At 48.6% G+C, this 21,369-nt stretch overlaps 1 protein-coding gene across 1 annotated transcript in view; it reads right to left on the bottom strand.

Moving 5' to 3' along the window:
- Positions 1 to 3,064: 3,064 nt before the first annotated feature.
- Positions 3,065 to 21,369, bottom strand: part of BMP3 (bone morphogenetic protein 3) — a 69,929-nt gene continuing 51,624 nt past the window's right edge. Inside the window, exons 5-11 of the mRNA XM_080409169.1 lie at positions 17,859 to 20,088; positions 17,035 to 17,134; positions 16,250 to 16,440; positions 12,799 to 14,380; positions 9,829 to 10,835; positions 7,776 to 7,870; positions 3,065 to 5,821 (exon numbers count right to left, since the gene is read on the bottom strand). The gene's annotated coding sequence lies outside the window, so the exon portion shown is untranslated. The remainder of the gene's footprint in view (positions 5,822 to 7,775; positions 7,871 to 9,828; positions 10,836 to 12,798; positions 14,381 to 16,249; positions 16,441 to 17,034; positions 17,135 to 17,858; positions 20,089 to 21,369) is intronic.

Here is a 21,369-nt window from a genome sequence, read left to right as displayed (position 1 = left end):
GCTTACGGGGTTAGGGTTACCAAGCTCCCTAGCTAGCCCTGCCAGACTTAAACAAGCCCTTTCTATTATATTTACCTGAACTGCAAGCAATAGTCAGGGGGGCCAGACAGTCTGCAAGCCATAGGCTATTACTCAGCAGAGCCAGAGCTCGTAATTCACAGCAGGATTTCATGCAGCTGGGCTGTTGCAGCAGCAGCAGGCGTGATGGAGAAAGCACGAAATGTTGTCCTGGGGCACTTCTCAATACTGATGGTTCGTTCCTTACTTAATAGTCATCCTCTCCAGAGTTCAAGCAATTGTGGATGTGCTGCAGTTGGGATGTACGTAGGTTTGTGGCAATAAACAGAAATGGCCACTGGCTCCATTGGCTGAACTTCCTGTAAGTGCAAGGAGACACTCAACCAACCTGAGATGTCCCCTCCCTGTGCTGGCCCTGCAGCACGGGCAGCCCAGTGCCACTTATCAAAGCTCTCGGCATCTTTCCCAGGCTGTCTTGCCCTGGCTGGCTGCTGACAGGAGGGGACAGCGGGTGGGGACAGCCTTGGGGGTGACATGAGGGACACCAGGTGGTGACAGGACATCGGGCAGCGATAGGCCCTGGGCTGTTGAGAGAGCCACCACAGGCGCAGGGGCTGACAGGAGGTGACACTGGGTGGTGAAGGCCCCGGGGGGGGGAGTTACAGGAGGGACACGACAGACCTGGCATGGGGTGGGGAACAAATTTAGGGACAGATGCTGGGGGTGGGGCAGGTGATTCAGGGGAAGGCCCACACATGCGAGGGAAGGGAGACAGACACACGGAGGGTCTACATGCATAGAAACAGTCATTGATAGGGGCACCATAAAAACTGGTGAGTTTTGCTTTTGGTTTTGGCATGAAAAGCTTTCCAGTTGCACAGATCCCAGGGGATTTGGCTTTCGTGGGAGACCCAAATGGTTTCGCCTGTTGCAGACCTAGAACCAGGAGGTTCAGGGTATTTATGTGCCATGGCAGTGGCTCCCACTCCTTGTGCGCAGCCCCGCAGTGAGAAGTCTTTATTTAGGGGAATCAGCCCCAAATCAGGATGGGCAAAGGCAGCTTCTGAGAGTGCTTTTGTATCTTCCATAGACAGGTATTTAGAGGGGGCTAGCATTTTAGAATCCTTTCTATTAACAGGGTTCCTTTGCATTAAAATTTTTCTATAGCTTAGATGTCATAGTGACCAGGAGATAGATAGAAGACAATGTAGAAAGAAAATTTAAACCCTGATTTGGTAGAAGAAACACAGGAATATTTAAAAAAAACATGGAGAAGGAGATGGATAGGAAGAACCATAATAAAAAAAAATTAAAAGCAACAGGGTACAAGACACACAGGAAATAGTTAAAAAATAGGCACAGGAGAGAGGGAAACAGAAAGAGAAATTAAAATGCAATGGGGTATAAGAAACACAGGAAAGCACTGAAAAATCAGGAGAGGTAGACAGAGAAGGAAACAGAAGAAAATTAATGGATTAAGTGGTGGAGGGCAGAGCTGGAAGAGTCACAAGTTTTGGGGAGCAGACAGGTAGGTGGGCTAGCGAAGAGGGAGACAGAATCAGAGGCAGATAGGGAGGCACGCAGAGATGTGGGGAAGGACAGCAGAGATGGACTTGGATGTGCACAAGAGAAGGCAGGACTCACCACAGCTCCTGGCACCAGCAGGAGACCTTCACCACCCCGACACTTTTATCCCCGTCTCGGTGGCGGGCACCTCAACGCTCCTCCACCATGAGGCTTCCCAGCAGCTCACACATGCAGCCCATGGAGACACCGAGCTCCCGGCACCGTGTGCTGGTGATGCGCTCCGGATCCTTCCTGGCTGCAAGGCCTGGCGATTCCTTGCTGGAGGCACCTGCCTGCAAGACCCCCTTGGATTCCCTCCTCAGCCAGTTCCCCTTGGCCAGCTCCCTTGGGCAGGGATGCCCAGGCAGCCCCTTTACAGCTGGAGCCCCTTCACACAGCAGGGCCAGCCCCATCCTCAGCCTCACTGGGTGCACCTGGGGCTGCCCCAGCTGGAGTCCCAGGGGAACAGGGGCCATTGCCAGAGCCCCACAGCACATCACACACACCCCTGCACTGGGGCACGGCCAGGAGCTCTGCACCAGGGGCTGCAATGCATCCAGGGGCACAGAGGAGGCACATAAGAAATCCTGGCAGTGAGTTGGCCACAAGACTCAATGTCCAAGTGCAGCAGGACAGGGGGATAAAAGGGAAAAGCAGGAGGAAGGACAGAGGGAGCCGGAAAATGGGATGCTGTGAACAAGAGAGGGACAAGGAGCAGGACATGGGTGTAGAGAGAGGAGGGCTGAGAGACTGAGCAGGAAAAAACAGGGACACTGAGATGGAGGGATAAATAAGAGACAGAGAGCAGAAAAGAAAGGTGGAAGGGACCAGCAGAACAGCGAGACAGAGGGAAGACAAAGACGGGGGGGGAAATCTGAATTGATAGGGGAAAAGAAACACGGCAAGAAATAAAAAACCCAGAAATCAGGAGCTGGATAGAGGTAAGCACAGAAAGAAAAATTTGAAAAGAGACAGGGCACAAGAAACACAGGCAAGAACTAACAAATAGGGACAGGGAGATAGAAAAGAGGGAGATGTAGAAAGAAAATGTAAAAAGTGATAGGGTACAGGACTGAGAGGGAAGAAGTAGTATAGCCAGGGAGATGGGATAGAGGGAGACAGAGAAAGACATTTTTGAAAGCCACAGGGTACAAGAATGATAGACAAGAATTAAAACATAGGTACACAGGGCTGCATATTGGGTGAATAGGAAGGAAATTTGAAAAGCGACTGGGTTCAAGAAGCACAGGCAAGAATTAAAAAATAGGGATCAAGAGTCTGACAGAAGGGAAGATGTGGGCTGATCTTTGCTGGCTGCCTGGTGCCCACCAAGCCCCTCTGGTGCTCCCCCCTCCTCAACAAGATCGGGGGGGGGGGGGGGGGGGGGAGGGGAGAAAATACAATAAAAAAACCTTGTGGGTCATGATAAGGAGAAAGGCATTGCTAACCAATTACTGTCACAGGCAAAACAGACCCAACATAGGGAAAATAATTTAAGTTATTGTCAATCAAAGCCTGATCAGGATGAGAAATAAAAACAAATCTAAAAAACACCTTCCCCCTGCCCCTCTCTTTTTTTACTGGACTTCTTTTCTTTTCTGACTTTTCCACCTCCTCCCCCTGAGCAGCAGAGGGGGACAGCGTTGTCTCTGCGGCTGCTCCTTCCTCATGCTCTTGTTCTGCTCCATCATGGGGTCCCTCCCACCGGGCTACAGGTCCTGCCAGAAAACGTGCTCCAGCATGGGCTCCTCTCCACGGGATCACAGCTTCCTTCAAGCACATTCACCTGCTCCAGCGTGGGGTCCTCCATGGGCTGCAGGTTCATGTCTGCTCCACCATAGACCTCCATGGGCTGCAGAGGGACAAGCTGTGTCACCATGGTCTTCACCACTGGCTACCGGGGAATCTCTGCTCCTCCTGAAGCACCTCCTCCCCCTCCTTCTGCACTGACTTTGGTGTCTGCAGGGCTGTTTCACACTCACATTTTCTCTATCACAGCTCCCATGCAACATTTTTTAGCCCTTCTTAAATATCACCACAGAGGCACTAGCAGTGTTGCTGATAAGCTCAGCTTTAACCAGCAGCAGATCTATCCTGAACCCGGAACTAGCTGTGCCCAACACGGGGGCAGCTCCTGGTTCTCCTTCTCACAGAAGCCGCTCCTGCAGCCCCTGTCCCTCCCTAGCCCAGCCAGCAAAACCCTGCCATGTAAACTCCATACAGCAGCAATCGGCTACAGGGCAGAGAGGGGGGATTGAAAAACGGAAAGGAAGCCATGGGGGACAGGGGAGGCAGTCAATTAGCTATGAGCTACAGGCCAGAGAGGAGGAAGAGACAGGGAACCCGACTGAGAGAGATAAGAAAAACAAAGAGTACTGATGGGCCACGGGGCAGAGGTGCAGGAATTTTTAAAGGGAACAGTGAGGTGGACAGACAGAGACTGAGAAATACAAAAAAAACTTTGATGAGCTAAATTGGAAGAGGTGAAGGAATTAAAGAATAGGGAGCCAGACAGAGAGAGAACGATAAAGACAAAAATGGGCTATGGGGCAGGGAGGGAAGAAATTAAAACACAGGGACAGCCTGAAAAAGGGGGTAGTTTGTTGGGGTTTTTGCTTTCCAGCTGCACAAATCCAGGTGGATTTAGCTTTCCTGGAAACCTCAGAATGGTATTTCCTCTCCCCCTCGCCCCAATTCCTGCCCACCCCCCATCACAGACCCAGAATCAGGGGGTTTAGGGTATTTCTGTGCCATGCATTGCCCCACAGAGGAAAGTCCACACTTAGGGGAATAGGCCCCAAATCGGGATGGGAAAAGGGGAAAAAGGAGAATGTGGAAGGGGCAGCTTTTGAAAGCACTTTTGCACTTTTGTATCTTCAATAGATAGATATTTAGAGAAGTTTTTAAATCCTTTCTATAAACAGGGTTTCTTTGCATTTTAAAAATATAGGGTAGGCATTTACACTTAAATATCTACTTATTTACACATATATTTCACAGAAAATACCTATTTAATATATATGTTTACACTTGAATATCTGTTAAGACTATGACTACTTACATGATGTCTACTTACAATACAGAACATCTGTTTAGACTAGCTATCTGTTTGGACGTACATTTTGACACTAGTATCTTTTTAGACTTCTCTAGACTTAGATATCTACTTGCAATTACATCTCTTTAGACTTAGTTACCTGTTTAAAATTATATATAATCTCTATTTAGATGACATACAGTATTTACTTAGGTCTATTCAAACTTTTTTCTATTTTAAATTCCTTCATATATATAGGGTTTTTTTTTGCATTTTAAAGACTTTTATTTCTTAATTTATATATACACTTATTTTTTGTATTTTAAAAACCTTTAAATCTCCACTTTTTTATATTCTAAAATCCTTTGTATAATATAGCAGATACAGGTTTTTGTTTTTAAATCCTTTTACATATATTATTTTTCAATATATAAAAATGAGAAGTTTTCTCTATTTCAATGTCTTACACCCATATTTACAGTTTTTAATTTTTTTGGTGGCCACCCCCCTCTGAATTTTCGGCATTTTTGGGCTGTCCCACAAAGGGAATCTCACCCTGTGACACCCCCCCCCCCCCCCCCCCCCCATCCCTTATTCAGCTGCTCCTATGCCACATTGTCATCCCTCCAGTGACACTGGGGTGCCCCAAATGACATTGTCACCCCCCAAGAACCCATCCCCTTTCATTCACACCCCAAAAAAGGCACAAAATGAGTGTCCTGACCAGCAGCTTGTTACTCTTGTTACTTTAATAATGCTATTTACATATGTAAACGTCACACACACACACACACACACACACCCCGGCCCCGCAGGGACTCTGCTAGAGAAATAAAGGGGGGGGGCAGCTCCCAAAACGATTGCAGCCCCCCCCCAGCCCCCATCTCACAAGCTGGTGGCTGTCCCATGGCACAGGGGCAGTGTACCCTAGGATGGTGCCTCACTCAGGCTCTGCACTGTGACATTCGCACTCCGTTTCCACACTGGGACAGGCTCCCCAGGAGAACAAATGCCCCCAGTCCCTGTCAGCCCCAGACTCCGCGTCAGACAGCCCTGGCTGTGGGGCACACACTGGAAACAGCGCCAGGAGCCTCTGGCCACAGGGCTGGCCCCTTACCATCAGCGTGCTTAAAAACCAGCAGGCAAACCTGGGCTGCAGGGTATCTTATTGAGCATCACGAGGCGCTTGAAACAAGAGATCTGAAAAACAAAAATCCTGAACTACATTTCAGCATATTAAAAAAATTACGCACAATAAAGTAGAGGAATTCAGTTGAAATAAGGGATAGGATAGTAGTTCAGCTAAAGGATTCTAGGCAAACAGGTCAGTTCAAGATACAACACAACCTTTAAAAGCTAGAGTGATTTGAACTCTCAGTATTAAGACTAACTGACATTGAACACATTGTCAGCACAAAAGTAAACACTCTTGCCAGTGTAGGAAATGTCTTATCCTTCCTTACAGCACTGCTGAAGGGAGATAACCCTGTGAGGCTGCAGGGCAAAGTTGTACTGTAATCAGAATCTACGCTTACAGATCCATCACAACAGCTACAGCCCTCACGGTGCTGCACAACTTGCTTGCTTGGTCAATAAAGCTGAAAGTGAAGTGTAAAACTTTAAAAAGTAAACCTAACAAATCTCAGTTAATTCCCTTTATAAAAGGGCAATGTATGTACGTGAAAAGGGGTGTGTATGTTTATATGCATCCACTAAAAATACTTACACTGGTAAAGTATTTAATTTTCTGTTGCATTAATGTCACTTGCATAGCTGTGAATTAATACCATCAAATTATCTCAAAAATATAGTTACAATTTGACTAAGGGCTTTTTGTGCATTACGTAATTGGTAGGGACATCTGGCCAGCTGCACTGCCCGAGACAGATGCTACTGAAATGCCAGTGAAACACACTATTGAAAGCAAGACAGAAACGAAAGAACTTTAGAGCATTCCAGCAAAATACTGGGAAAAAACCCCGTAATATTCAGTTGCCTCTCTTTTTAAACATTTAGAACAAATGCCTAACTACTTAAATACTCCTAATAAATTGTATGCTACAGCTATTTGGCAGTTAGTTTAAATAATGCAAGTCAGTTTGTCAAGTATAACATTTTTCCCCCTCATAAATGAAATAATAATAAAAAAATAATCAGTGAGATAAGAGATCCCCCATATAGTTTTATTTTTTAAAAGAAATTTTAAAAGTCAGGTCTCTAGTGCTGCAATACATAAGGCTATCAAAAAGGATTTGTAGATTTGCTAATGCTTTTGGCTACAGTGAAGCAAGCAGAGGAATATGTTTTTGTATCTCAACTGTTACGACTGAGAACCCAAAGAGCAGCGATGTCATCAGCTTTTGGAAGACCTGCTATACTTGGGTCTTTGGAAAGAAACTGACTGAGTTTTCTTGGGGTTTTTTAAGACAGTGAAAAGTCTTGTGGCCGATGATTTATTTCTACTGCCAAGTACATCGTCTCTGAAGATCCAATCTGATGTCAAGTTCATAAAGTGCACCTTCTTTGAATGAGAAAGATCTCCATTGTGGAAAATCTCTTTCCAACTGAAGCAAAACATTACACATCGCAGGTTAAGGAAAAAAAGACATTATTGAAGCAATCACTCACCAAAAACACCTCAGGACTCACTATCACTAATTACAAGGCTGCTAATGTTTCTCAGGAAAGCCTGGAAAACATGGGCAGGCAAAGCCAATTTGTCCTGTTTTGTCCATGTCTCTTCTTTGACCTTGATTGCTTTTAGTACGCATGCTATTATCTCAGCAAGGTTTTTGGGTACTACTATACTTAAAAAACTTATTGACTGAAAAAGCATAAAGCTTTCATCATGAACATCTGAACTCCTATGAAGAGTTTCTTTCCTCTTTTAGTACAAAATCATTTTCACATTATCATTTAATAGTAATCACACAGAAACAGAAGATTATGCTTTCAGGAAAAGAAAATAAATGGAGGGAATAAAGCATTGCATAGGCATAACATGCTCCAGGACAGACCTTTTTTTTTTTTTTCTTGGTGTTAAAATATTTCAGAGGAAAAGTACACAAGGAGATTTGGCACATTCTTAATATCAACTTTAAAATCCATACTACAAGTACCTTAGGAAAAATGCAGCCACACATCATAGACATACCTTGTAATCGCAGACCACTACAGATTCTTTCCACTCATCTTGTACTTTCATGGCAGAAGAAAGACAACCACAGTGAAAGGGTGGCACTTGACATTCTGCTGAGAAAGGAAAAAACACTTCAGTGTAAAGCTGGGTTGGAATCTAAAGCTTCCTTTTTTATTGAATGTTTGTGAAGACTACAACCAAGTGGAGGAAAAATTATTTTGTACCATCTTTAGTATGGTTGTTGATACAGGCCACTAAAGCTTTTGCATTTTTTAGACAACTGTGCCTTTATTTGACTCATTGGCAGCTTCAGTTTCACTTGAACCATTTCCATAGCTTCACGCAGATGACAGACAGATACTTACATGCAATTTCTCAAGTCTACGTATAGACACGATTTCCTCACCCTATATGTCCCAAGTTGAACATTTTTGTTTAAGAGTACAGCAACACATCTGTCCTTGTGAACTGCCTCCTTGCACAAGAGGAATGATTTTTTTCAGGCCATTTCTCCAAACAGTCAAGATCTTTTAAGACTGCAGTTGTGCCGCCAAAGCTGCTTAACATTCCTCCCAACTTTTGACTGTCCTTAGATTTAACAGGCACATACTCTATTCCATCTTGCAACAGTGAAAGTAACAGAACGCTGTCAGACCCAGAGCACACCTCTACCATGTCCACATACACCCTGCTGTTTCAATGAGGAGACACCGAGCATCCCAGTAAGCAGGTGCATGTGCCAGGTCAGTTTCACCTACACCAATTTCAGTGAATGTAGTTTCTAAGGTTTAAGCTGAAAACTCTACCTTGACACTTCACCACAGCAGAAGTGATCCATAACTAGAACTCTACAAAAATGCAGTAACACAAATTGCACACCCACAACAGCAACAGCTTCTGAAATTTTTAGACCAGAAACAAGGGAGAAAAATGAAACAGCTTTATTATGTGCACAGGAAGCAGCAAATAGAGAAAAGGGTCAGCGTTCACAGCCCTTACAGAAAACAGGCATTCTCCTTCCATTCCTAAACTCATTTGTTATGTCTAAATATCACCGCTCTACTGTGGCAATACTGAGTGTAGGGAAAAATAGCCCTGCTGCTGGATGTGCTGTTGATTGATGCTATTTATGTAGCAGGACACATAAACAGAGGGACATGCTTTGCCACACACAACCCTTGTGGGACAAGGCCTGAGAGGCAAGTCTCCATAAGGCCTGAGAGGCAAGTCTCCAAGTACAGTCCAACTGATAAGCAGGGATGTGCTGGAGCTTGTCGGCCATAAACTTTGGGAGGCCGGCTACAAACCTCAGGAGGCCAAGGAATGTGAATAGATAACAAGATAAGGGAATGAGGAACAGATGGCTCCAAGGAGAATTAACACGTTGCTGTTAATTGATGACTGAAAAAACTTACTTAGTCCTTTGTAGTTAATCAATTAGGGATTGCCTAGTATGTAATGTTTAGTTTAAAGAACCAATCTGTTAGGCCTCTGATAACATATATAAACTTGTGATTGTATACAATAAATTGACATTTGCTTGCATCAAGCAGTGTCCAGTCTCTCATTGTGGCAAACCCTGAATATCCTGAAAATTTATGTTTACCAAAAATAGCCACTTGAACACATTGCCAAACAATATTTGCCAACAGAACTTTGATGTGTTTGACAAACACAATTTTTTGGAAACTTGCTGTTTGTTTCCTTTTATTGTTGTGCTTCCTTCAGATACTCTACTTGTAGCCCAGTTATTCACCAGTGGTTTAAGCATTTACCCTCCTGGTATTACCAGCACATTTACACAGGCAAGTAACATAACTGCTCTTCTAAAATTATGACAATTACAGCCATGTAAGAGGACTGAAAGAAAAGAAATGGAGAGGTCAGACAGCACAAGAGCTCTGCAGGGTGGCACCAGTCAACATTGCACTTTTTTTCATTTAATACTCCCCCCGCCCCTCCCTCCCCCCCAAAAAAACCAACAAAACCCCACCATATACCCCCTGCAAAAAACCCCAACCAACCAACAAAAACACTACACACCACACAAAACAAAAACCCCTGTGACCTTGTATCTCTTTTTTTCCGCTCCTTTTGGAGTTCATGCCTGTCTCAGCATATCATCTCATCAAAGCATGAAGTGCAGACGAACTGTATCCCAATGACATTTGCATGTGACAAATATGCGTTCAGAAATAGTCCAGATCTGTAAAACCAGTGTCATATTTGTGGTTTTAATAATTGACTTACACATTTGTGAGGAAACTAATTAACTTTTAAATGTAGCCTCTCTTGGGGGAAAAAAACATGTTTGAGACTGAAAAAGTACCATTCAGAGCTCCCAGCCATGATGGAGCCATGGGGAAATTGATGAAAGTGAAGGCAAACAGCAGCAACATTAAGTGAAATTCATTCTAATCTTGTACTTAAATAACTCTCCAGGTCTACACCTCAATCCTATGAATTACTAGTGCTTTTTTGGAAGGACAAACCTTTTTTCACCTAAAAGTTCTAGATTGAAGGCTGCATGGAACAGTGGATTGAGCCATGACAAAATGCCAACTCTAACAAAAATAAATTTAAAAAATCAAGTTTAAACATCAGTTTTCATTATGTTTCATTCATTACATTTCTACTGGTATCTCAGTGCTCAAAAATTAACTATACTGACACCATGTATTACTAAAAATTTAGTTACGCATATTAAAATAAAAGGCTGTAACCAACTTGCCCATAAAATTAGTACGAGGAAACAGAAGAAACACATTTGACCCTAAAAAGGGTAACAGGCAGGTCTTAGTTTATTATAGATTAAATATATCTCTTTTACCTGAAAGGAAAACATTTGTAACTACTAAGGGACCAATTTAGGAATGAGGCATGCGCTGAAATTTTTCATCAGCTTTTCTGCACTGGCAGGAAATTTGCCTTTTCTCTGAATTAATGTGGAGCATCTGTAGTGCCCCTGAATTCAGAAACGTTTCTCCCACTCCCCCAGCCCCATACATGCAACTACCTGACGAGCAAGTGAAATAATCCATGCAAGACTTTCTTCATGTGATGCAGAAGGTGACACTGGGAAAAGAAAAGGCAAAACATGAACCTGTTTGTCCCACCATTGGCTGGGTGAAAACAGAGTGGAGGGTTCTGCCAGAGGTGCCATGTAGGGCTGGACCGTGCACCCCAGCTCTGGCCAGTTTCTCTCACCTTTGCCAGGGACCAAGGAGAAGACTGCCTTGTGCTGCCGTCTTGCCCATGGTGCCTCACAGCAGGGCTGCCCCAGGAGAGCCAGGGGACTCACTTCTACCTTCAGGAATGGGACCTGGAGAGACCCTCTGCACAGAGGGGGGCACACTGCATGGATTTAATCCCTGAGGGAAGAAGCTGGGCTCCCTTTTGGCAGAAAAGATGACTCCCCTGCTGCTAGGAGCTCCTTGCTGGGGACAGCCCTGCCAGTGCCTGGCCATGCTTCAGCCATGCTGGGAGCATAGTCCAGCTGATGGATGCTCCAGAGAACAGACACTCCAGCTAACTGCAGCTCCTGCTCACTACAGCCACAGAATTTTGGCTCTAGCTAATACTATAGACAGCAGACCCCCCTTCTCATTCTAGCTCCTGGCTTGCTATGGTTCTGGCTAATGGAAGCCCCAGCTCTACAACACCACTCCAGTTGATTTCAGCTCCTTCTCCTTACAAGCTCCAGCTACTTCAAACAGCCTGGGCTTTTGACAAGGTCGTAAATCAATCGCTATCATAACTTGACTATTACTATTAAATGTCAGAGCTGTGCAATGTATAAACATTAATCAGTTTGTATGATTAATTACTTAATAACTATTCTAAGCAGCATACAAAAAGCTAGATTTGAAGAGGGCATGGGGGTCTGAAAAGTGCTCTTCCCCCCAGAGACCACCTCAGACATTGTTTGGCCTGCTGCGCACTGGCCTCCTGAAGTTCAGGGTCCAACACAACCAGACTCTCACCTCTGGTGAGCACCCATGCACCCTGCCCACCCCCTACTTTCCCGCACAGCCTCCAATGGCCTCCCACCTACACAAACAGCCAAGCTGGCTGCTGCATTTGGCCCCTAAACCAGCTTTAGTGCCCATTTTTGAGCCCAAACCCTCAGCTGCTGAGCCTGTTCCCAAGTCCCCAAAATGCAGGACTTGACCTGTGTTCCCGAGCCCAAAACCACACGACTTAGACCTTTCTGCCACGTCCTGAAAATGCACAACTCCAGCTGTTTCTGAGCCCCCAAATCAGGTGCAGGAACCGGTTTTCAAGCCCCAGGAACAAAAGACCTGGTCTCGATTCTCAACCCCCAAAACAGCTCACCCTGTCTGCTCTCTGACCCCCTTTGCAGTCCCCATGTGCAATGCTGAAGGAGGGGTCAGAGCATGTAGCCACCCCACAACCCTGCACCCCCAGGGCCCCACATGCACTTTGGAGGAGTGCTAGGGCACTGCGGAGGGCTCGGCCCCGGGCAGCACCAGCACAGGCATGACCTCGATTTACTACTGCCATTTCAAGCTTTACTTCTCCGGTATCACCAGCACCGCCCAGCCACTCCGGGAGGGCGGCCCGGGCCGCCTCCAGCAAGCGCCGGCGGCTGCAGCCGGGGCCCTTCCCCGGCGTGCGGGCACAGTGACCCGCCTGGCACTGCAGGGTGCCCGACCCGCGCCAGGAACTGCAGAGACTGCCCCTCCCCGCCCTGAACAGCGGCTAAAAGCCAGATGGAGCGGCCCCTACTTCCCCGAGCCGCAGCCCCAAAAGCTGCCAACGACCCTGGGGGCAGCGCTCGGCCCGGGGGCCGCTTCTGTCCCCCCAGACCCAGGACAGAGCCCGAACCCACCCACATCCACGACCCACCGCCCCGTAACGCGCCCGGCCCCGCCGCCTCCCCCCTGCCCCGGCGCGGCACAAAGCGGAACAGAACCGGGCAACTACCCCGGCCCCAGACGCGGCTTTTCTCCCGCAGGAGCATCGGGGCCTGCTCTCGGCCCTGCGGCGCGCTCTGCTGCTCGGTGCCGGGCCCCACCTGCCGGGGGCCAAGTGCTGCTCTCCACCCGCCCACGAGAAGCCGTCCCGGGGCTTCCGCGGTGCGTCCGGCCCCGTCCCACCCCCGAACCGGGGAAGAGCCGAGTACGAGCGCAGAGTCTCGGAACATGGGCATGACCCAGTCACGCCTACGGTCCCCGTCCGCTGTTGCCTCCCTTTCCGCTCCGCAAATCTTCCCCCTGCCACGCGTGGGGACACCCACGGTATCCTCAGGCAGGGGAATCCCCAGGGAGCCACGGGCTGGACTGTTCTGGGTATGGGGTTGTGCTGTAGGAAGGTAGCACAAGAGGGGGAGAGACGAGATGAGGGTGCTGAGCACGGTAAGCTGCTGGAGGGAAAGGTGTAGTAGGTTTCCCGTTTTTCCCAGTCTAATCCTCTGCCCTGGCACCCAGACGCCCCCCCTGATGCAAGCCCCAGGGCCAGAGAACCACACATACGGTGACAGGAACACAACCCCTGCTGGGGCAGGTTCATGTGGGGGTTGGTAGCTGTGATGGGACGACCCTTGGCTTTGGGCTCTGGCTGAGGCCCAGCACCTGCTCCTCGCTTCTCGGTTTCTCTCACTGCTTGGGAATCCACTGGCCAACACAGTTGGGGGATGCTGCATCACTGCCCATTGCTGTCATGATACTGGGCTTTGGCCCAGGAGGTGCTTGTGCTGTTAGAAACACCAACTCCTTGTACCCGCTGCTGGGGACATCATCTGGTCTGTCAGTCACTTGGACCTCCCGGTGCTTTTTCTTGGTCCTGCAGGTTATTGCTCATGGTAACAATGCCAGCACAAAAACATGCACTGCAGATCCATCGGTGCCACTAGCTGCATTGGACATATGCAGCTGGTTGGGCAGGAAGGTGAGAGTGCTGCAGCATTCTTATGGGAGGCTCCATTACAGGTCCTGTGCCTGAAGCAAGCAGCTGGGGCTCACGTCTCTGCCCTCTCAAAACAGTTGCTGGTGCTCCTGCACGGTGTGATGGTTCTGCTCAAGCAGAGATTCACATTGTTGCTTCCTGCACCACTGGCTAGGGCAGTGGCTGCTTCAACTGCTCACAGCTGCACTCTGTATGAACCACAGCCAGGCTGGCAATGTGTTTCCACGCTTAATACTTCTCCTCCAGCGATGTTTGACATCCCCCATGGGATGCAATTGCAGCTTGATTTTAGGCAATCCCAAAATCAGGTATTTCCTCTGGATGGCTCAGGGTTGTGGCCACCCCAGCCCCCAGAGCCAGAGGGCTTTATTCGGTTCAAGTCACATTCACTTTCATTGAGGTGCAGCATGTTGAGTTGACATCAGAGAGCATCTTGGCATCGCTCCTGGCACCCAGGCACAGAAAGTGTCCCAGTGATTGATCCCCTTAATTCTTTATACTGCCCAATATAGCAGCAGTCAATCATGCTTGCTGCTTTCACGAGGACAGTCAGTAGGTGCAGCTGCCACCCTCCCTGCCACAGGAAATGGCGCTTTGCTGAGGAGGCACAAGTAGCTTGGATCTTGTGCTTATCACCTTGGATGAACATTTTCTTTTGCCTTTAAGATGGACTTGCAGCCATGGCAGTTCACCTGTGGAAAGAAAAAAAAAAAAAAAAAAAAAAAAAAAAAAAAAGGAAAGTGTTATACTTTTCCCTTTTCATGTTGCAGATGACATTCATTTCCTTTCTTATTTCACACAGGATGAGACAACTGGAGCAGCTGAAGCAAAGCCGAGCACCACAGACCTGTGAGCTGCACACAGCCAGCACAGATGATGGCATCTGTGCAATGGAAGGCAGATGGGAGCAGCTAAGAGGGTGACTGGTAGTGATTTACATTACCTCTCTGTAGGTGTCCTGGGTTAGAATGGGGCCTACAAACAGCACATTCATTCCTGTACTTCAACCTCCTGCCTTGCTCATCTTTTTCAATGACTGTTTTCCAGTCCCCTGTGCTGGTTCATATCTGCAGGGTTCCTTCTTCTGAAACACATAAACCTGGTACTTTAACCGAATTTAGCAGTTCTTGTATTTATGCAATGATTTTCAATGTCATCTCATTTTTTGTTTGAAACTTGAAAGCAACAGTGGTTTGAAGGCATCAGTTAGTCACATATTACAGGTAGGGTTAACATTTAGATAAGTCATCTGCTTGTTTGGCTGGAATATTTTGTTCTCCATGATCCTTCTCTCAACCCTTCATATATTTAACCTCACACCTCCCCTTTGCTTTTTTTTCAGCACTGATTAGGGGTTGATGACATAAGAGACGTTGTCTGAGACATTAAAATATTTCTCTTCTCAGCTGTCACCATGGGAAGACTGTGCATGCGGAGAGGCCTTGGGCACCTGGAGGGGATAGACAAGGCCTTCTGGCAGCCAGGGCCCAGCAGTGAGTACAAGCATTCCCCGCACACAGGTGTATCTCAGACTGTGGCTCCCAGGCAGGCATAGGAAATGGGCTGCCATCCCTGGGTCATGCCAGGAGCCCAGACTGCTCTGCCATCCCTGGACAACTCCACCAGAAAGCAGGATGGGGCCTCATGTCTGCTCCACAGCACAGGTCCCCTACAGCTGGCACCTGCCTGGAGGGTGAATACACATTCCCAGACAAAGAAGGGAACCAAATAGTGACCCAGCATCACTCCTGTCCTTGCCAGGGCACCTCATGGACGAGCTCAGCACATGGTTGAGGAAATTGGTAAATTATACACAAAACTGCCTCAGCCTGCAGTAGCAAGAGCAGTGTGGGAGGGGAGGGAACATCTTCAAAACTGGTCTTTACTCTCGGTGATGGGTTTTCTTGCCTGCAGGGAGCAGCCACAGAGAGCACCCAAGTCCCAGCTGTTGGCAGCAGTCTCTGTGCAGCTGAGGTTGGGGATGGCTGGGGGAGCAGAGCAGGGACAGCCTGGCCAGGCTCCTTACTCTTATGACACTTAGTGTCTCTGAGAAGGGGTGTTGGCACCAGACACCTCCGGGCACAGGGAGCTCCCACTGTGGGATATTTTGGATGGGCAGCTCTGGGCTCTCCATAATGCAGTTTGTTAGCTGTGTTTCAGTGGTGCCAAGCATCCAGCTATTACCACTGGCAGGCAGGTCCTTGTTGAAACTTGCCATGATCCTTGGCCACTCTGGAGTAACAAGGTACAACACTGCTTCTTGGCTTGCCATAGCATGGCCCTGGCACCAGGGCCAGGAGCTCCTGCTCAAGCAAGAGCTTTGTCCTCCCAGCCATGATGCTGCAGCTGCTTCTTCATGACTGATTTCTTCAGTACAAGCAATGGTGCAGGGGGAAGCCAAGCAGCAGAAAAGCTCAGCCTGGGCCAGGGCAAGAAGCATGACTCCAACACAGGCAGTGCCAGGGGACACCAACATGGGAGAAAAACATTCAGCAAGTGCTCTAAAATAGGCAGGCAAGCAGCTGTGCCATGTTCTAGGGGCTTCTGGCAGGGTCAGGCACCTTGGAAGCATCCCAAATATACACAAGCTGAGAAAGCTGCGCCTGTCTGTGCTTGAGGAGAAAAACATGCCATGCTTGTGGTTTCTGGTGGTGGTACCATTCCTGTTGTGGGGTGGTTTGGGGCTGGCACCACTCCCAGGCTGCAGCAGGGTCAAGGCTGCATCTCTCATCTCTGTTGTGTGTGGCTGTTGCTTGGAAAGAAAACATTTTTGCTTTCAGGTTCTGGTGGTGTTAAATGTCCTGCTGCAGGGCAGTTTGCATCTGCACCAGCAACAGGGCCCTGGCTGCAGCAGGACCAGGCCAAGGACTGGGGCTGTGCCCCACAGTTCTGGGACAGGTCACTGCAAGGAAACAGAGAGAAGCTCCTGCATCAGTCCAGTCCCAGGGCAGCTTCTCCCCACACCATCAGCAACCACCGAGCCTGCACCCAGCAAGTTCTGGCATGACTCTCCACACAGCCATACTAGGACAGCCCTGTCCTGCTCCCCCTGGAGTTCCTGGTTGTTCTGGGCCCCTGCTGAAACGCACCTGGCTTGGTTCAGCTTTATTTGATGTTTAGCACTGGACGTGGCTATGACATCTAGCAGGATGTGAAGCGCAGCCTGCAGCTCCCCCAGTCCCACTCCCGGGCAGGGTGAGGGTGGAAGCCAGAGAGGGGCAAGTGGTGTGCCAGGCCATGTTCTGGATGGGGCAGCCCATCCTCATCCCCAGTATTGTTAGATGTTGTAAATGCCTGAAGTGCTCCTCACTGAGCAGGAAGGTTTCAGGGAAGTGCACATTCTCACCTGCTGTTTGGGGAAGAACATGTTTTTTTCTGGTTGAGGCCCAAGCTCTCCCATTGTCATTTCTTCCTCCTCACCTCCCATGTGTGGTACTGGGCAGCCTCTGCCAAAAGCAAGATTTCAGTTTCACTCCCTTTTTGCAGATACAGAGGAGACGCCGACACTGCCTTGCCTGCACCCCCTCACAGCGTGGCTGCCCCAGGGGAGCTGGAGGGGAAGAGGCAAGGCTCCCCACTCATGTAAGGACAGCAGGCCTTCCTGCTGGACTGGGAAGAGCTCCTTGTTGGGGACAGCCTCAAAATACAAATCTGATTGATGGGACACCCCAGCTGATGGATGCTCTGACTCCAGGTAATTTCAGATCCAGCCAGGAAGCATTTCTTACAGATGCTCCTTCCTGTTACAGCTGTGGGTAAGCTTGGCTCTAGCTAACCCAGAGGCTACACATTGTGGATGCTACTCCAACTGCACTAGGAACACAGGTCACTGATGGACACCATAGTTTGTTACAGCTCTAGCTAATGTAGCTGTATGGCAGCTCCAGCTTCTTATACTTCTACCTCATGGACACTCTAGTGCATTACCACCCCAGGTAATTTCAGTTCCTGCTTCTTCCAGCTTCAGCTCTATATTGCAGGAAGCAAGCAGCAGGAGCCAGAGCTGTTCAGGTAATCTCAGTTCCAGCTCTTCACAGCAGTGAGATGCTCCTGCTGATCTACATTCCAGTTTGTTTCACTCCAGCTTGTTTCCATTTCAGCTCAAGCTTCATACAGGTCTGGCTCATGGATGCTCCAACTTCTTTCAGGTTCAGGTACTTCGAGCTCCACCTTGTTGAAGCTCCTGCTTCTTACTGCTCCTGCTGATGGACACTCCAGCATGTTTTACTCGTGCTTGTTTCAATTGCAGCTGCAGCTCAGAGATGCTCCAGCTTGTTTCTGTCTCAGCTAATTTCAGCTCCAGCTCTTCCAGCTGATGGATGCTCCATCTTGTTCCAGCTCAAGTTACAAGAAGCTCCAACTCATATACATTTCAACTGCTGCATGCTCCCACTTGTTACAAGACAATTAAAGCTCCAGATAATTGCAGCAATCTGGACTTTTGGCAAGATCATAAATCAATCAGTCATAACTTGTATGTGAATGTGAACTGCCATACATGTATTTAATCTATATATTGACTAACTATTCTGGTGGCCATGCACACCTTGAAAAAAAAGCGTTACACATGAAGAGAGTCTCTGAGGGAAAAGGCGATCTCAGACATGTAATTTGGCTCAGCATGTGCTGGCCTCCCTTTGAGCAACTAGGCCTTGCCCAACCCCCTCTCATCCACCAGGACCCCAACACCCTCCCTCCAGCCCCCTCTGCCTCCAAATGTTCTGTTGCGACCCAAGTTTCCACCCCCGCACACCTCTGTTTTGGGGGCTGAAAATGGCCAGCTGAGCCTCTGCTTCCAAGTCCCAGAAACACAGCAAGCACTTCAGGTGCTTCTTCCCAAGTTCAGAAAACACTGCACTCGGCCTTGCATTTTCAAGTGCTGGAAACACACAAGACTGTCTTTCTCTGAGCTTCAGAAAGGCAGTGCTCAGTCCCTGCTTTTGAACCCCAAAAAACACAGCACTTTGTTTTTCATGCAGTGAGACAGAGACTAAGGGCTCAATTTATTTCCCAAGCCCCAACAACACACAGTTTGGTCTCAGATTTCTGAGACACAGAAAGAAATTACTGAGTCTCCCTTTTAAAGTTTTGAAAACACAGCACTTGTTCTTCTGTTGAGCCCCAAAATGCACAGGGCAGTCTCTCTTTTCAGCATGTCTCTGAAAACACTGCACTTTGTCAGTTTTTTAAGACCTTCAGAACAACAGTATCTAGCCTCTGGTTTGGAGACCCCAACCAAACATACCAAGAGAGTTTCAAGCCCAGAAAACAATGCTGATGTTTCTCAGGGCTTAGAAAGACACACCTCTCAAACCCAACCCTGCATGAAATGTCTTGTGGATAGGGACAGGGAACCCCTACCCACCCCCAGCCCTGTGCCTTGGAGATCCTACACCGAATTGCTTGGGAACTGGGACTAGGAGCAAGCCGCACAGTAGGCACAGCCCTGGTGCTGTGAGGCAGGTCAGGGCTATCACCTGGCTCTGGTCATTCAAGTTTTCTTTTGTGCCAACACTGACAGTCACCCCATGCCCCCTGAGCCAGGGGCAGCACATGCTTTACCCCTTTCTCCTCAAGCAGTATCCAAACTATCTGGAGAACAGCACCTGGCTCAGCAGGGCAAGTTGTTAATCATCCAGCAGCTTGCCCCAACCTCAACCTGTGGGACAAGGTCTGCAAACCAATGGAGAAATTGCAGCTGGGCCAGACTCCCAACTCAAGATTCTGGCACAAACTGGGGACAGCAGGCTTGCAAAGACAAGAGATGACAGCCAGTATGCATTAACTACACATGCAGCTTATCAGAACCATGCTCTACTTTGAAGAGGAGCTTCAAAGGCCAATCCCAGATTCTGACCCAAAGCCTGCAATGCCTATCAAGCACACATTTCATTACCTCAAGTCTGACCAGGGAGCTATGCTTAGGACTGCAGGAGGCTCTCCCTCTGCTCACCACAGCAAACACCCGAGTTGTGCTGGGAACAGAGCTGACCCCAAAGACGTCACCGTCCCACAGCCAAGCCAGGCAGCAACATCATCACTGCAGTCCATTTAGGCTCAGCTCTGACCTTTAGAAAACCATCTCATGAGGGTTTAGCTTTCAAGTCATGCTTTGATTTTTCCCATCCCAGTTTCTTTCTGGTCTCTAGTGCTGGGGTCCACAGTAGAGAGGCACCTGGCCAAGCTGCTAGTCCCACTACACCCGAGTGTGTCACCAGGCCTGTCTGGGGCAGAGGCTGGCTGTTCTTAGAAGGAAGTGTGCAGCAGGTGCTGGATTGTGATTACCTGCCATCAGCCACCTTCCACCTCTGAAGCACCAGTGCCAACATCTTGAGTTGATCCAGGCCACAACAGAAACACCTACACCATTGGCCACAAAAACAGAGACCTGCCATCCACCCTGGAAGTAAACCAGCCAGTGTTTAGTCAGTGTGGCACAGGTAAAGGTCTATCCCCCTCTGAGAAAACATGGGGGTCACACCTGAGCAACACAGCCACAACCATGTGGTATTCCGTGACAGGTACCACACACCAGTTATTACAGGCCCTGGAGCAACACCTACTTGGTCTCTGGCTAGCAGGTGTGAAAGACTCTCTGCTTGCAATCAAACATCTCCACAGTTCAAGGGACAGCCCAGACCAAGCCCTTCCTCCCCACAGTGTAAGTACACAGGTCAGGAGGGGCAGAAACAAGGAAATTTACCCACAGAGGACCAGCACAGGCAGAAGCCTAGAATTTTAGGTGCTCCAGGACCTGACAGTACCTGGCACTGCCATAGGAAACTGGCCTGGGGCCCCCAGCAGGATTTGGCTGTGGCAGGCCTCTGCCAGTCCAGAGGGGCCCAGCTGGCCCCAGAACCAACCCCTGCTCCCCATGGCAAATGGCCCTGGCTGCTCATCTGTGCATGGAAGGGTCCCCGGTGGCCCAGGAAAGCTTGAACAGAGGCAGAAGCACTAGTAGAGCGAGAGGGAGTGGGGCACCCCACAGCACCCACACTGCCTTGGCAGAAGGAATCTCTGGCATGGCTATGTTCCTCACAGGCCAGGAGGTCTTGGCTCAGCTCCACCATGCTCCCTGCCACAGCCCCGACAAAGAAGAGCCAATAGGGCTCTTGGGGCCAGGGCATGGGTGTTGGTGAGCAACATCTCTCCAGCCTCTGCTTCTCACAGCTGCATTTTGTCAGCTTCTCCCACCAGCCACCCACAGCACCAGGGCACTCCGCTGTGCAGGAGCAAGGGCTGGGGCTGTGCTGAAATGGTGAGAAGCAGTGGCAGAGGAACCCACCCCACATGTCTCATGGCTCCATGTCACCTCTGCCACTCACTCAGCTCTGGTTCAGGCTCAGGAGAGTTGAACCCCAGCCTGCCACTGCCCAGCAAAAGGCAGTAAGGAAAGCTTGACCCTGCCAGCAAATGATTGGCTCAGTTTCTAACGTTCCAACTACTGCCTTAAGGCACACCTGTTCAGACCACCACTCAGGATTAGAAGTGCTTAATTCCACAAACTATTCCAGGTATCAGCAGATAATAGCACCAAAAATGAGGCAGAAAGTGTTTGTTTTCATCTCCCCTCCCCTTCTCAATTTCAATCCCTCCACCCGTATTCTTAAATAGTTTCATATCACCCTGTGACTCAATCTGTGTGATTACTTACAGAACATAATGAGTTGGGGAAACAGTT

Source organism: Falco punctatus (assembly GCF_963210335.1).
Source record: "Falco punctatus genome assembly, chromosome: 1".
NCBI classification, from domain to species: domain Eukaryota; kingdom Metazoa; phylum Chordata; class Aves; order Falconiformes; family Falconidae; genus Falco; species Falco punctatus.
The sequence above is the reverse complement of the archived record's forward strand: the minus strand, read 5'-3'. Positions and strand labels throughout refer to the sequence as shown.